Genomic DNA, 14,484 nt, shown 5'->3' with positions numbered 1-14,484 from the left:
TGCCACACTGTGAAACATGATTGCACATATATAACAGCGAGGCCGGGACAGAAAGAAAGGGAATCGTATTACTTTGACTCCATACATAAAGTCCCCCCCCCCCCCCCCCCCCCCCGAGGGCGGGGACTCTTGAAGGGCTTTTAGCCAGCTTAACATTTATCCCCCCCTCCCTAAAATGAAGCCGGGGGCAGCGCGCTGGATTTACTGTACCTTCAAACACACATGGAGCTGATTTAGCTCGAGCCGCATGGAAAAGTCCCAAACGTCTCATTCCTCCTCCGGCCTGTCAAACACATCAGAGCCTCCCGTCTGCAGGAGAGCTCGCTGTCAGGCCGGATCTTTCTATAACATCAGCAGTGAGTATGCACGTCGCAGCTGCTGTAGGCGAGCATTTCAGCACAGGGATCACCTTCTTCTTCATTTTGATGCAGGTTTGCTCAAACACCTCACCCTCTCAGGACTTTTCCACACTGTGATTTGATTGGTTAGCAGCAGGAGTATTGGAATAAAGGCGACTTCACTGGCTGACGCAACCCCAGCCAGCATGTGTGATCAAACCATTTCTAGTTGACCCCAAGCATCTTCTTATGTGTTAAGTCTTTGATGGTAGGCGAAATATCAAGCCTCACAGTTCAGCATCACGTGACGCCAACACGTCGGAAGTGAATGAGAAGCAGGACCATCAAAGAATCCCGAACAGGAACAGGGAAGCTGGCGACTGACCGTGAGACACACCAGCCAATCATGTTGTTACACACTTGAGAGGTTCACAACGACTTCAGCAGAACAAATATGTCGTTTTAATGTTGTTGTGTTGGGAGCAGTGTAGGTGAGCGTATGACTGTGTGTTTCTGTGCGCTTGCTCTTTGTGCATTGCTTGGCAGGTCACACCGCCATGTAAGCTGATCCTCACGGAGCTCAGGCTGATTTGGGGAACAATGCAGGAGGCGGAACACGTCCGCGTTGTTTCTGACGGCTCGAACGAGCCGCTGGAGAGCCTGAGAACGTGATCCTCATTACTGCCAACAGCTCACATGGACTCAGGTCCAGGCCAAACACAGAGGAGTCATTAAAAGAGCGGGACCAAGACTAAACATGAGTTTGTGATCATTCTGTCAGTGTTCATTGACTCTGATGGTTTGGCTGCTTGTTTTATACGACATTCAATGTCACAAAAGTCCACATGAATAAAAACAAAAACCTGCTGTGTTTTCATATAAATCTGGAAACAATCGCAAAGTTTGAGGACTCAGAAAAAAAAGATTTCAGATGCTGCTTACATCCAGATCCAGGGGAAGCAGCTTTGTGCTCCCGACCGTGTTAGCAGCTTTTTATGAAAGACCAGCCTCCACTGAAGCAGCGTTCAGGTGACTTATCAGAAGTTTGCTCAGGTAACATCCGAGTCCCACCTGGGAACTCCTCCTGATCTCTCCAGCCAATCCTTTTGATTCCACCAGATATTCTGAGCAAAGAGATGTCTGCAACCATCAGGGCAGCCAAGCTCCTCAAAGGCGAACCTCCACAGCTTAAAAATACACCCAAAAGCTGCAGTTCCTCCAATGTCCACCAGAGGCTCTAGCAGTGAGTCAGTTCCATGTTAAAATGTTAAAGCTTTACAGCAAAGATTAGCATGTTCACAGCCTGATACCAACACTGTTATTGTCTCTATACATAAGTTTAAGGGTGAAAATGTTTTTATAACTCACCTGTTTAAATGGTTTTAAGGCTTAAAGTTTGCGTTGTTAGGTGGATGGTGACCAGAGATGGGTAGTAATGCGTTATTGTAATCCGATTACTTTTTCAGGTAACGAGTAAAGTTAGGGATTACTATTGCAAAAACGGTAATTAGATTACCGTTACTTTCCCGTAGTAACGCTGCGTTGCTGCGTTACTAAAACCGTGATTTTTTGCGAGAATGTCTCATGACAGTGACGTAAGCGAGTGCGCCGTTAGTGACAACAGCTGTGTGCAGATCAACAATGGATCATATATCGAGTGCAGAGAGAGTATGAGCGTGCAGGGTTTAAAGCGTGGAAGTACTGACCTTACTTTGAGTTTGATTCCATAAAAAGTGACAAAAACATTAGTGTCCGCTGTGCGTGGGAAGAAAACTTCTTTTTACAGCGAAAAAACCCCTAAACTTCCAACAAGCACCGAGTAGCTACGACGTAATGGGAAACTCACAGAGAAACTCACGGATTCTTCCACTGACCGCGGCACACCTGCACCAGGGTAAACCTCCGCCTGCTTTACAGGTGAAAATAGAGCAAAAGGACCGCTGAGTCTTTGACTTTATTTATTTTCTGCTGTGTTTTACTTGCATCTATTTGAAAGACTGAGTGTAAACACACAAAATATTTTATTTTATGTGCTGGAATGTGCAGAAAACAGGTTTCAATGTTAAACTAATTTATTCAAGTCAGAATGTTGCATATAATTACATTTTTGCTTGATGCATAAAGTTAAAAGATTAAAACTAATAAAACAAGTTTAAAAAAGAGACTTTTCCATTTGATTACATTTTGTATGATGGATTATGCAGAAAAAGTAGAATTGGGCTGAAAGATCTATCGCTTTATCACCTCTTCAGGTTGTAAATCGTGTTTTTAAAAAGTAACTAAGTAACTAAGTAATTAATTACTTTCGAAAATAAGTAATCAGTAAAGTAATGGGATTACTTTTGGGGGGAAATAATCAGTAATTAGTTACTGATTACTTTTTTCAAGTAACTTGACCAACACTGATGGTGACACAGGCGGCTGTAGCTGCTGAAGCCTTTGGAGCATTTTTACTGCAATTATTCACAGTCACCTCAAGGCTCTCTGTGTTGTAAGGTAGACAATATAAAGCTCCAATATAAGCGACAATATGTTATCTGACCAATAATATGGCTGCTGTGCAGAAGTCCTGGCAGAAGAAGGCTGTAGTGGTCCCAAATCCAGATTTCACAACCCCCTGTGACTCCAGAGTGCACAAAACTTTCATCACACAACACGTGGATTCTATTTTCAGAGGTTTAGTTTTGCTCATGTAAGTGATTCAGATGCTCATTATGTGCAAAACGATCAGATAATCAGAGAGGCCAGATATGAAATCCTGTAACACTCATTCTGAATCAGCGAGCCTTCATCACCAGCTCAGGAAATTCCAGTCATTCCTCTGTAATTCCTGCTATCACTGCCTCCGTCTCACACACATAAGGCAGAGCCTCTCTCTCGCTCTTCCTCCCCTCCTCCCTGTCAACACTACGTCTGTCCTCCACCTCTCACCCTTCACCTCCGACACTCAGCCAGACTTAATAACAGGAAGTGATCGAGTCCCTGCTGTGCCAGGAAGAAAACTGGGGCGAGTGCAGCCAAAGATACGGATCTTAAAAAGCTCTCGGAGGAGGATTTTTCTTTCTGCAGTCAGTGTTTTCATCCCATTTCCTTCAGAATTTAACAAAACTTTATTTAAAACTTTCCATAGAAACATCGCATACTTCAGTTTGCAACAGTATTAATTTATATTATATTCATATATAATATAACTACCATTAGATTCACATGGACTGCATGCAGCAGCCTGTCACCACAGCCACCTCCTCCTGGATATCCACTCTGTATCAAACAGCAGTTTTCAAAATTAATATTAACTGATTATTGATTATCCATAAGCGATAAATGGAGCTTATAAATCTGAAATCCGACATTTCTTCTGTTCTTATAAAACACTGTGTCATAGCTGCAGGTGGAGGTCTGTGGCAGAGTTGTATCACTGTAGTTGTAGCATGACACATCTGCCAATGATCCATTTAAATTCAGTGAGAAAGGTCAATAACGGCCATTTAAACCTATGTGAACATTTTCTTTCAGCACCAAAATCGCATGCTAACAACATATGACATCGACTAACTGGATATAACAACGTCTGAGGTAGAGGTGGGTTGTAAAGCAGCTTGCAGAGCTGATCAGCTGGATGTTTTGAAGGTTGTCAGGTGAGCAATCAGGTGATGTGAGCATCCTTATATGCAAAGTCACTGACCTCGCAACATCCACCAGATCAACACCAGTGCATCATGGGTCAGGAGGAGAGTTCGGCTTGATGTCCAGGCCTTTTTCATTTTCACTTGTTTGGATCACCCAAAAGGAAAACCTTTTACAGAAGATCCATAAAAATAAGAGACTTTAAATGTCAAAAGTTTTTGAAAAATTTTCTGCTTTATGTGTGGCTGAACCCTAAATATGACCTGATGGATGTTAAAGCAGAGTTAGGGTCAGACTGAAACACACATGAAGCACCAAGTAGAGGAAACAAACAGTAATATTAACTTTACAGATGTGCTGTAATCCACTTTATTGAACAAAGCCATATCCTTTAATACAATCCCAGTGCAGACACTGGTCTTTAATATTGTTCAACAGTTATTCCAAACACATTTGTTTACGTGTGTACTGATTTTTTGTGGGCTGTCCAGGTATATGTGGTGACTTATTTTGGTTTTGTGCATCTAAGGCAACGATTCGATCGATTTACTAGCAGACAATCATATCATTTTTATTTGAAAATGAAAATGATGATGCAGGTAACTATATTTTATTTATTTTCTCATTAAACATCTTGTCAAGGTCTGGCTGGCAGACCGTGGGGATATGGGGAATGAGGAGCCAAAACGCAGGTTTCTGCGATGGAAACTGCACTTTATTTACAGTGAAAGCTGTAAACACAATAACTCCCCGTTTCTCCCTTGACTCCCATGTGTGTGCTCCCCTCCGACGTCTGTGCTCGTGCTCCCCGCTGTCGTGTTTCCGCACACCCCGTGCATGCTGCCTTTCTGGTCCACTCCTCCACCTGCAGGAAAACCACAGAAACAGCCGTCAACACTGACCCCCGCGGGCATACACGAACTGCACTCTTATACACTGCCACACACTAACTTTGGATGACAACGCAATGATCCCGCGCCGGTGGGAGCTCCAACACTCTCCAAAGTAGCTCCCCCGACGAGCCCTGATCACCAACAGGTGTGGCAGGAACTTCAGGTGTGGCCAGTCCTCCCGCAGGGCCACAACCATCAGGCCTGCAGGTGGCTGTGCTCCATCCTCCAGCCACACCCGCAGACACGCACACGTACACACCCACACCCTGCCTATACATATAATGAGTGGAACACAGATTAACACACACATCACCAAATAATAACGATAATAATAACAACAACAGTCAAAACTGCTCACGGACCCCTGAGTCCTCCAGAGCCGGTCCGTGACACATCTGCTGTTTCAATAGTGGATTCATGTGAAACATGAGTAAAGTTTCAAATAATAAAGTCAGTGTATGTATGGGTCATTCCTGTGAGCCAAAACAGTCTTTTTTTACTCTTGGATCTGCATGATGTCAAAGAGAGGGGATATCCCTTCAGACGATGAGCAGAATACGATAAAGGCTGATTATTTTGAACGGGGAATCATGCAAAGCTACTCATGTCTTGGAGTACAAGAATAAAAAGCTGGAGATTGAAATGAGCACCAAAGGTTGAACATCAACCTGCAGCATCAGGTGGCGCAAGCTTCTAAAGCAAATTAATGGACATATTTGTACTGATGAGCAGTGTTGGTCAAGTTACTTGAAAAAAGTAATCAGTAACTAATTACTGATTACTTCCCCCAAAAAAGTAATCCCATTACTTTACTGATTACTTATTTTCAAAAGTAATTAATTACTTAGTTACTTAGTTACTTTTTAAAAACACGATTTACAACCTGAAGAGGTGATAAAGTGATAGATCTTTCAGCCCAATTCTACTTTTTCTACATAATCATCATACAAAATGTAATCAGATGGAAAAGTCTCTTTTTTTAACTTGTTTTATTAGTTTTAATCTTTTAACTTTGTGTATCAAGCAAAGATTTAATTATATGCAACATTCTCTGACTGGAAGAAATTTGTTTAACATTTAAACCTATTTTCTGCACATTCCAGCTCATAAAATAAAATATTTTGTGTGTTTACACTCAGTCTTTCAAATAGATGCAAGTAAAACACAGCAGAAAATAAATAAAGTCACAGACTCAGCGGTCCTGTTGCTCTATTTTCACCTGTAAAGCAGGCGGAGGTTTACCCTGGAGCAGGTGTGCCGCGGTCAGTGGAAGAATCCGCGAGTTTCTCTGTGAGTTTCCCATTACGTCGTAGCTACTCGGTGCTTGTTGGAAGTTTAGGGGTTTTTTCGCTGTAAAAAGAAGTTTTCTTCCCACGCACAGCGGACACTAATGTTTTTGTCACTTTTTATGGAATCAAACTCAAAGTAAGGTCAGTACTTCCACGCTTTAAACGCTGCACGCTCATACTCTCTCTGCACTCGATATATGATTCATTGTTGATCTGCACACAGCTGTTGTCACTAACGTCGCACTCGCTTACGTCACTGTCATCAGACATTTTCACAAAAAAAATCACGGTTTTAGTAACGCAGTAACACAGCGTTCCTACGGGAAAGTAACGGTAATCTAATTACCGTTTTTGCAATAGTAATCCCTTACTTTACTCATTACTTGAAAAAAGTAATTGGATTACAGTAACGCGTTACTGCCCATCTCTGCTGATGAGAGACATAGGATTAAATCGGTCCGTAAGGTTACGTAACTCCTGCAAATGCTGTTAGTAAAAGTGATGACACTGTCTGTAATAATTAAGTAAGATGTGAGATCAAAAATAATGAATAATGAATTTAATACGGGTGACATAAAACGCAATAGTTCTGCTTTGAATTTGCTGCAGGAAGAGTAAATATGTGCAGCTCATCTGGGTGCTGTGCAGAAAAACATTCAGGTTGATGAGAAAGAAAATGTCATCAGCAAAGAAGTGGGGCAAACGTTGCACATTATTGAAGAACACAATGTTCTGTGTGTGTTTAGAAAGGTTAGAGAAGGAGGGCGGAGAGGGAAACAGAGTGGAACGAGCGAGTCCAAAGTTCAGGTGGGTGTGATGTTCGCTTCCCTCCCCCTTTCACCTCCCATTAGTCAGCGAGCCACTACAAAAATACAACACAAAGGGCTAAAGCAGAAAGAGAGGCGCAGTTACAGGAAGGCTGTATGAGTGAACAAAGAGATGATGGATGGGAAAAGAAAAAAGAGGCAATGAAAGACAACTTACAGTGCACGAAAGGGTCAAATATGAACTTATTGATCAGATATTCAGAGATGTAGCTTTGAGCATTTGAGAGAAAACATGTCAGCAAACTAAAAGTACAATAATGAAAACAGAGGAAATGAAGCTTGCTCTGATGGCTAATCTGACTGCTGCACTGGAGAAGATGAAAGTAGAAAAATAGAAAATAGATCTCTACACATGATGCAGTATACAGATAATAAAAGAGGCCGAAAACAGAAACATCATTCACATCATCCAAGTCTTCAACAGGCCTTGAAAAGCACTTTAATAACAGCCTAATTGAATTTTTAAAGTTGCTTTATGCAATTTTAATTATTATTACCACTTTTAACAGGAAGAAGCCTCCGGCAGAACCAGGCGGGGGGGGGGCGACCGGACACATTAAGTAATAAATGAACACATTAGAAGCTGTGTCTATTTCCCAGATTGATGTGAGCGTGTACAGTCCTGATATTAGTGCTGAGCTGTAACCGTCTGAATCTTTAGGTGGAATTTCAGAGGGCGGAGCTTTGCACCAGCCAGTGACAGTGATTGTTCTCTTAAGAGGTCCCAAATAAAGTGACAAAATCAAAGCCGAAAAAGTGAAGCTAGAGTGCCACAACCTGCAGTTACTCTAATGTCCACCAGAGGCTCCAGCAGTCAGGCATTCCCCATTGACTCCCATGTTAAAACATCCAATTTTACAGCAGAAAAAAACACTTTTACAGTCTGATACAAAAACTGTTCAGGCCTCTGTGGATATTTTCCTCTTCATGATAACTGTACATTTTTATCATTCACCTGTTTGGACTGCATAACAGCTTCAGATTAAGGCTTAAAGTAGACTTCACCTCTCCATCACTGTATTGTTGGAGCCTTTTGTAGCATTTTTAATTAAATACAAATCCTTGGGAAATAAGAGAGCAGCCAAAAGTAGAAGGAAATGATCAATAATAGGGTTTACTGTGAAGTGAGAGGAGACAAAATGATAGGTGGGAGAGTGTAGTAGGTACTGAAATACCTGACTAACTGATTGAACAAAGGTGTGGTAGAAACAAGGTGTGAAACAGAATAAAGTCTGGAGGTAGATCCAGCTGAAGTGTGTGGCAGCATTTCAAAATAAAACAGGAAATGACAGAAACTCCACATCAGCCTGGGATTGGTGGGTGACTGAAAGGATGCTTAGTGGAGTGGAACCAGCTGAGTAGTGAGGAGGGGCAAGTCATGAGACTCTGCTGGTGCGAAGAGATAGTCAGGCTGAGGTTTGAAACAACCACAGAAATGAAGCACAGGAGCAGAAAAACCACCGTCATCCAGAGTTTACAGATGACTGAAAGAAAAAACAGTTCTGTGATGAAACTGCAGGATGGAGCGAGGCCTCAGCACACTTCATTAGAAAGAAAAGGAGGATTATTAGATTAAAGCTGATGTCTCATAGTGACTGACCCTACAGACAGAAACCAGGGTGGAAAAGTCTGTGCCTGTGAAGGCGAGCAGGTGTGACTCACTCAGGTGTAACAGCAGCTCCTGTTATTTCAGACTGGATAATGGTGTTATTGCAGACGCCTCGTCACTCTTTCCACCATCATGAAATTAGACTGCAAAGAAACCCGCTGTGCAACGAGGCAACAACCATCGCATTCACACCCTCACACACACTGAATAAAATAACTCCCCAGAGTTTAAGACATGATTTTAGCATGAAAAATGTTCCGTGTTTGCTCAGCCGTCCACTGTTAGTGGAGAAGTAATGATGCGTAACGATGCTACGGTCAGTTTATTAGATTTGGGTACACACACACACACACACACACACACACACACACACACACGTTGGTGTTTGTATATGTGTGAGAACTCTCGCTCACACGTCACACACATTCTGGCCCCTTAAACCTAATTCAACTTTTCTGCACTTTCTATTAAAAAGAAGTTACGGCAAGTTTGTGAGTCACTGAAATTCAGTATTTCACAAGATTAATTATGTTTGCAGATAAAATTTCAATATTAACTTTCATCCCTGTGTCCTCAGTGGTAACTTTTTTGGTAGGTAATTAAACATGTTAAGTAACTAAAGTTAATGAATTCAGCACTTTTCAAGAACAAGTCACAAAGTGCTTCATGATGTAAATAAGATGAAATGGTATACAGGAGGACTGCACAGGTCTGCTTTCCACGCTTGTCCATCCTATGACGGTCTTGTGTGCGTCGTGTTGAGTTCTACGTCTCCTGTCTCATTAACCCTGATTTGTTGCCGATGTGTTTCCTGGTGTTTCCCATCTCCCTAATTACCCGGAGTCTATATGTTCCCCATGTCCTCCCCACTAGGTAGTGTGCTTCCCTCCTCTTCTGATTCTCAGTTTTTAGTTGTGTAGCTCCATCTCAGCTGTGTTTGATTTAACAAATATTAATAAATCCACCCTTTGAGTTTATATTCCATCTCTGGAGTACTGCACTGGGCTCTTATTGCTGCCCTAAAAGTAAGTCAAGTAAAAATTGCAGTTCTTCTTTGATAATAGTAAAAAAGTTTAGCATTGAAATACACTTACAGGAACAAAAACCACACTTTGCAGTACATTTGACCACTAACATGCCTGCTGTGTGGATAATTGTATTAACAGACTGTCCAAAAAGTCTGAGCTCCAGTTTGGGGAGTGATATTGATTTGGATGTAACTGAGCACTAACTAGCCAGGCTCTGTGTCTGTGATGCTCCCATACAGTCTGTGGATGCAGTTTAAAGTAAAGACTTAGAACAACACTGACTAAACCTGTGACACTGGAGTATAAAACCAGTAGGCGACGTCATCGTGGCCACATCCATATTTTATCAACTGTCTGTGGTTGGACGTGATGGCCTCAGAGGATGTTCCTGCTTTCACACATTGAGTTCTGCAGCAAAAAGTTCAAAGGCTCTGCAAACATAAAGGCCTGTCACTGAGCGGGAAGCAGCTTGAGGCGAAGCCGAGCAGGTACGCACACAGGCATGCAGCTCTGCAGAAACTGGGTTACCTGACTGTGCGCTGTCTCTGAGGGAGCTTTGTGCCTGAGTCGACGCTAAAATTTCAAACGCTTTGCAGGTGTCCCGTCACCAAAATACCCGCCATTGTTCTGCGCGGCTGTAAAAACTAAATGTTTGACTGCTGATATAAATTTTACAGCCGCTGTCTTATGTAAGCAGGCAGAAACACAGACACACGGCCCTGTGTGAGACACTGCGTTTGTGTAGTTTGACCTTTGCTAAACTTTGTTGTTAAATATAACTGAGATGATCCTGGCAAAAGATTCTACTGAATAAACTATTAAAAGTTAGAAAACAGGAAGCACGAGGACCTGACCTCGACTGAATCCAGCTGAGACGTGTGTTTATATTAGTGGAAGTAATAAGTGTTGAAAATTGATTGTAGAAGGAAAAAAATGGATTCATGGGAAGAAAGGATTACAAAATAAAACAGGAAATGGCTCTTTTAGGCTCTTTGTGCTGGTCTTTTTAAATTCAATGTTACTTTTATAATAACAGTCTTAATGTGCAAAGTTCTGTCCGGGTTGTAGTGGATCAAATACTTATTTCAGTCAGTGAAATGCAAATCAGTTTGTAACTTTTATGTGGTGTTACTGTGGAGCGCTGGCTGGTATTCTGCCTCGCTGCGTTAAGATAAAGCTACTATAGAAATAGAGAAGCTCATTTCTTTGTGAGTAAACTTCAGACGGGGATCAAATGCTTTCCTCCACTGTGTGGTTGTATGAACTGGCCGGCTGTGTGTGGTGGGAGAGGAAAAACTTTATTTTGGGTAAAATCTACAAACGTTTTCATGGACTTCCTTCTAGAAGAACTTAAATTGCACTGAATTTAAAGCTCGATGTTATGTTACTGCACGCTAACGTGCTTCTTTTCTTTTGTCTCTGTATTTTTTTATTCTTTAGGATTTATCGTTCTTTTGTGTGCCTTTTGTGTAGCACTTTACACAGATGATCCAAGGCCTCATTTTGGTCCAGGTCACCCTAACAGACTGATGATGTAACTAAATATAAAACTGGGAGGAGCAAAAAAATATGACATCATGATTGGCTCATTGTGTGTTTTCTGGTAAGGCCATTACGGGTTTTTTTTTTCTTTTTTATTTGAACAGTGTGCGCTATTAAAGAGATCTTAAATGTCTTAACGTTAATCTGGTGTAAATCTGCAGAAAATCTGCTGTAATTCATCAAATCTTTTATCTCCGCTCACTTCCTGCTCTTCTCTGCCTCTTCAGTTTTCACAGCCTTCAACCTTTTGGCTTTAAGCAGCTGAAACAAAAACAAAACTCAAGTCAGGTTCCTCTGAAGACATGCAGCCCTTTGTCCTTGGATCATGTGGTGGTGTGTTTCTGCATGCGTGTGCATTGTGGGAGATCACACACACACACACAGTGCAGCTGCCGGCCTCCTTGACTACCAGCCGTCAAACAAAAAAAATCTTTTCAAAACCAGCCTCAGGAACCGACGGAGAGATGATTAAATTCTCCATGCAAGGAGTTCAAAAGCAATAAAAAATGAAATGAAAACACGGGCGGTGTGCAACACAAAGACCTCATTGTTGCTGCGCAAAGGAATGCCTACAAGTGTGTGTGTGTGTGTGTGTGTGTGTGTGTGTGTGTGTGTGTGTGTGTGTGTGTGTCTGTGGGCAGAGGCCATGAGGAATGTGAGTTTTTGCATGGAGACAAAAGGTGGCCTATGACTGGGAGAGAGGCAGCGAGGAAGAGGCACAGAGAGGGAAACAGAGGAAGAAACAGACAGAAGGCAGGAGCTGCTCTCATTTCTATGCTAATACGTTAGCTTACACTTGTGTTAGCGTTTGCAAAGAAAGGCGACGAGTTAATCTCAAAGTTGTGTTTTGCTTTGCTTAGAATGAGCTACATGTTTAATATTTTTTTACTAATGTTAATAAAGATTGCTCCTCTGTAAGTGATGAAGTATGAAACCTGCTTCTGTGTTTATTAAGGCTGTTGTGTTTTTAACATGTTTTAAAGCTTTGGATCTTGTTCTATTTAATCTGAACAAGCCCCTAAAAAGAGCCAAAAATGACACAATCCAGAATGAAACTGCTTGTTTGATGGAGGACAGGTACGTGGCAACAAGCAAACGATGGCTTTAAACTCAGGAACTTGCAGAAACACAGAGCAACGAGGTTCCCAATCACGATGCAGACGGCCTGATGACAACTGAGAGCTGAAGCTGGTCCTTAAATACTGACAGAAGGGTCGCCACTATAAAAATGATGATCTCGCCAAAAATAAATTACTTTTTTTTGATGATCCCTAACAAACCATCACAAGATTGGTTCAGATCTCTGGATTCATATATTTCCAAATTCCTTTGGAAAGATAAACCCCCGCGTATCAGCTTAAAAACGCTACAAAGAACCAAGGATAGAGGAGGATTAGATCTGCCTAATTTTCACCAATACTTCTTAGCCAACAGGCTTCAGTTCATCTCAGAATGGTCAAAACATACCTTCTTAGTTGAGCCCTGGCTAGATGTTGAACAGGCACTATGCAAGGATCTAGAGATTTCAGACCTACCATTTATTAGCTCAAACATCAAAAGACATGAATGCTTTAAAAGTATCAACATCAGCTTTTCTCTAACAGCATGGTGGGAGTTTCTAAAAATAACGGAGTCTTCATTAATCCCATGCAAACGTACACCTATCTGGAATAACCCTGACATATTACAAAACAATAATATGATTAATTTCCCAGAATGGAGTTGTAAAGGAATTAAATACTTAGAACATAGAGGGAACAGAATTTATTCCATTTGACAGACTAGTTACACAATATGGGATCAACAAGACAAGATTTTTAGAATATCAACAAATTAAATCCATAGTAAAAAAGAAATTTAACCTCAGTCAAGTTGAATTACAAACACCACTAAGTGCGGCACATTTTCTTACTCTTAAATCCCCCAAATTATTATCTAAAATATACAGAACACTTTCTAAATTAGATGAATCAATATCCCTTCCTATTGCAAAGTGGGAAGCAGATTTATCAGTTAACTTAGACCAAAACTTCTGGTCTCAGATTTGCTTAAAAACTTTTAAATTGATTAAAAATCCCAGTCTGCAATTAATACAATACAAAATACTACATAGAGTGCACTATACAGGTCATCGGATGTTCAAGATGGGCTTTACATCTTCCAACAACTGCTCACACTGTCAAGGCAATACACCAGACAATTACATCCACGCTCTTTGGTTCTGTCCACCAGTGCAGAAGTTTTGGCGCGAGATATGTGAAGACTTATCAAAGAGTCTGAAATGTAACATTCCAACTTCCCCCTTAGTGTGTTTGTTGGGCAGCTTAGATAATGTCACTTCAGAAAAGAATATAGCCCATATGGTTTTCACTGCCCTATGCATAGCCAAGAAAACAGTCCTCATGAACTGGAAAAATAAAAATAATCTTAATTCTAACCAATATAGAAATTATCTATTAGATTACATTAGTCTTGATACAGCCTCTGCCACCACATCAGATCAATTGCTCTGGGCCCCTTTGATCAGCTCCATCACCTAGTGGGGGTGGGGGGTCATAGTTTGGTCCCGCCTTCACTGTTGGGATTGGTGTGGGGGTAGGGACAGGCTTAGGGCGTCGGGGGGTTCCCCGGAGGCATCTTCCTTGGGGGGCTCAACCCGGGGTAGCGGTCACGTCCGGTTAGGGGCTCTGTTGGCTCTCAGGTGACTGTTTCCTCGCGGCTGCGTGCAGCGGGGCTAGGGGAGGGTCTGTGCTGACGGACGTGGGTTACTGACCTGGCAACCTGGCTGCCCCTGGGTGGGTCCGGGATGGGCGTGAGGTTCTGGGGGCGCTCCGTCTCTGGGCTGGGGCCCGGGCCGGGCCTCGGGGGCTTGGGTCCTGGTTGGTGTGTTGCCGGGGTTGTGGGCGGGTGGGTGCATGGGGGCCCGGCCCTGGAGCAGGGTGCCGCCGGTGCGTCGAACCGCCTGGGGGGCTCTTCAACTGGTGGGGGAGATGGTCACATCTTGCAGGAGCTTTCTTCTCTTCAGGAACTCCCTCTGCAGGAGGGGGAGATACAGGAGAGGTGGAGGAAGATCTCAGCCTGGGCGTTTACTGTCTTATGTAGTCTGGAAGATGAGTGGATGGTGGGGTGGGTGCAGTTTTCTCTGTGGTGGGGTTGGGTGGACTGTCCCGGGCTCTGTGGGGCCGGGGGGCGCTGCTGCACTGGGCCCCGGTCTGGATGGGCCTGGGCCCCCTTTCCCTGGCGGGTCGCGGAGTATGGGGGTGCCTACTGGGGTCAGCGGGGGAGCTGGCCCCAGGGAGGGGTTACCTGCCCCTCCCTTCCTTCCCTCCCC

This window comes from Copadichromis virginalis, linkage group LG5, assembly GCF_057382275.1.
Source record: "Copadichromis virginalis isolate Kocher_CV1m ecotype Utaka linkage group LG5, C_Virginalis_male_GT1.1, whole genome shotgun sequence".
NCBI lineage: Eukaryota > Metazoa > Chordata > Actinopteri > Cichliformes > Cichlidae > Copadichromis > Copadichromis virginalis.
The sequence above is the reverse complement of the archived record's forward strand: the minus strand, read 5'-3'. Positions refer to the sequence as shown.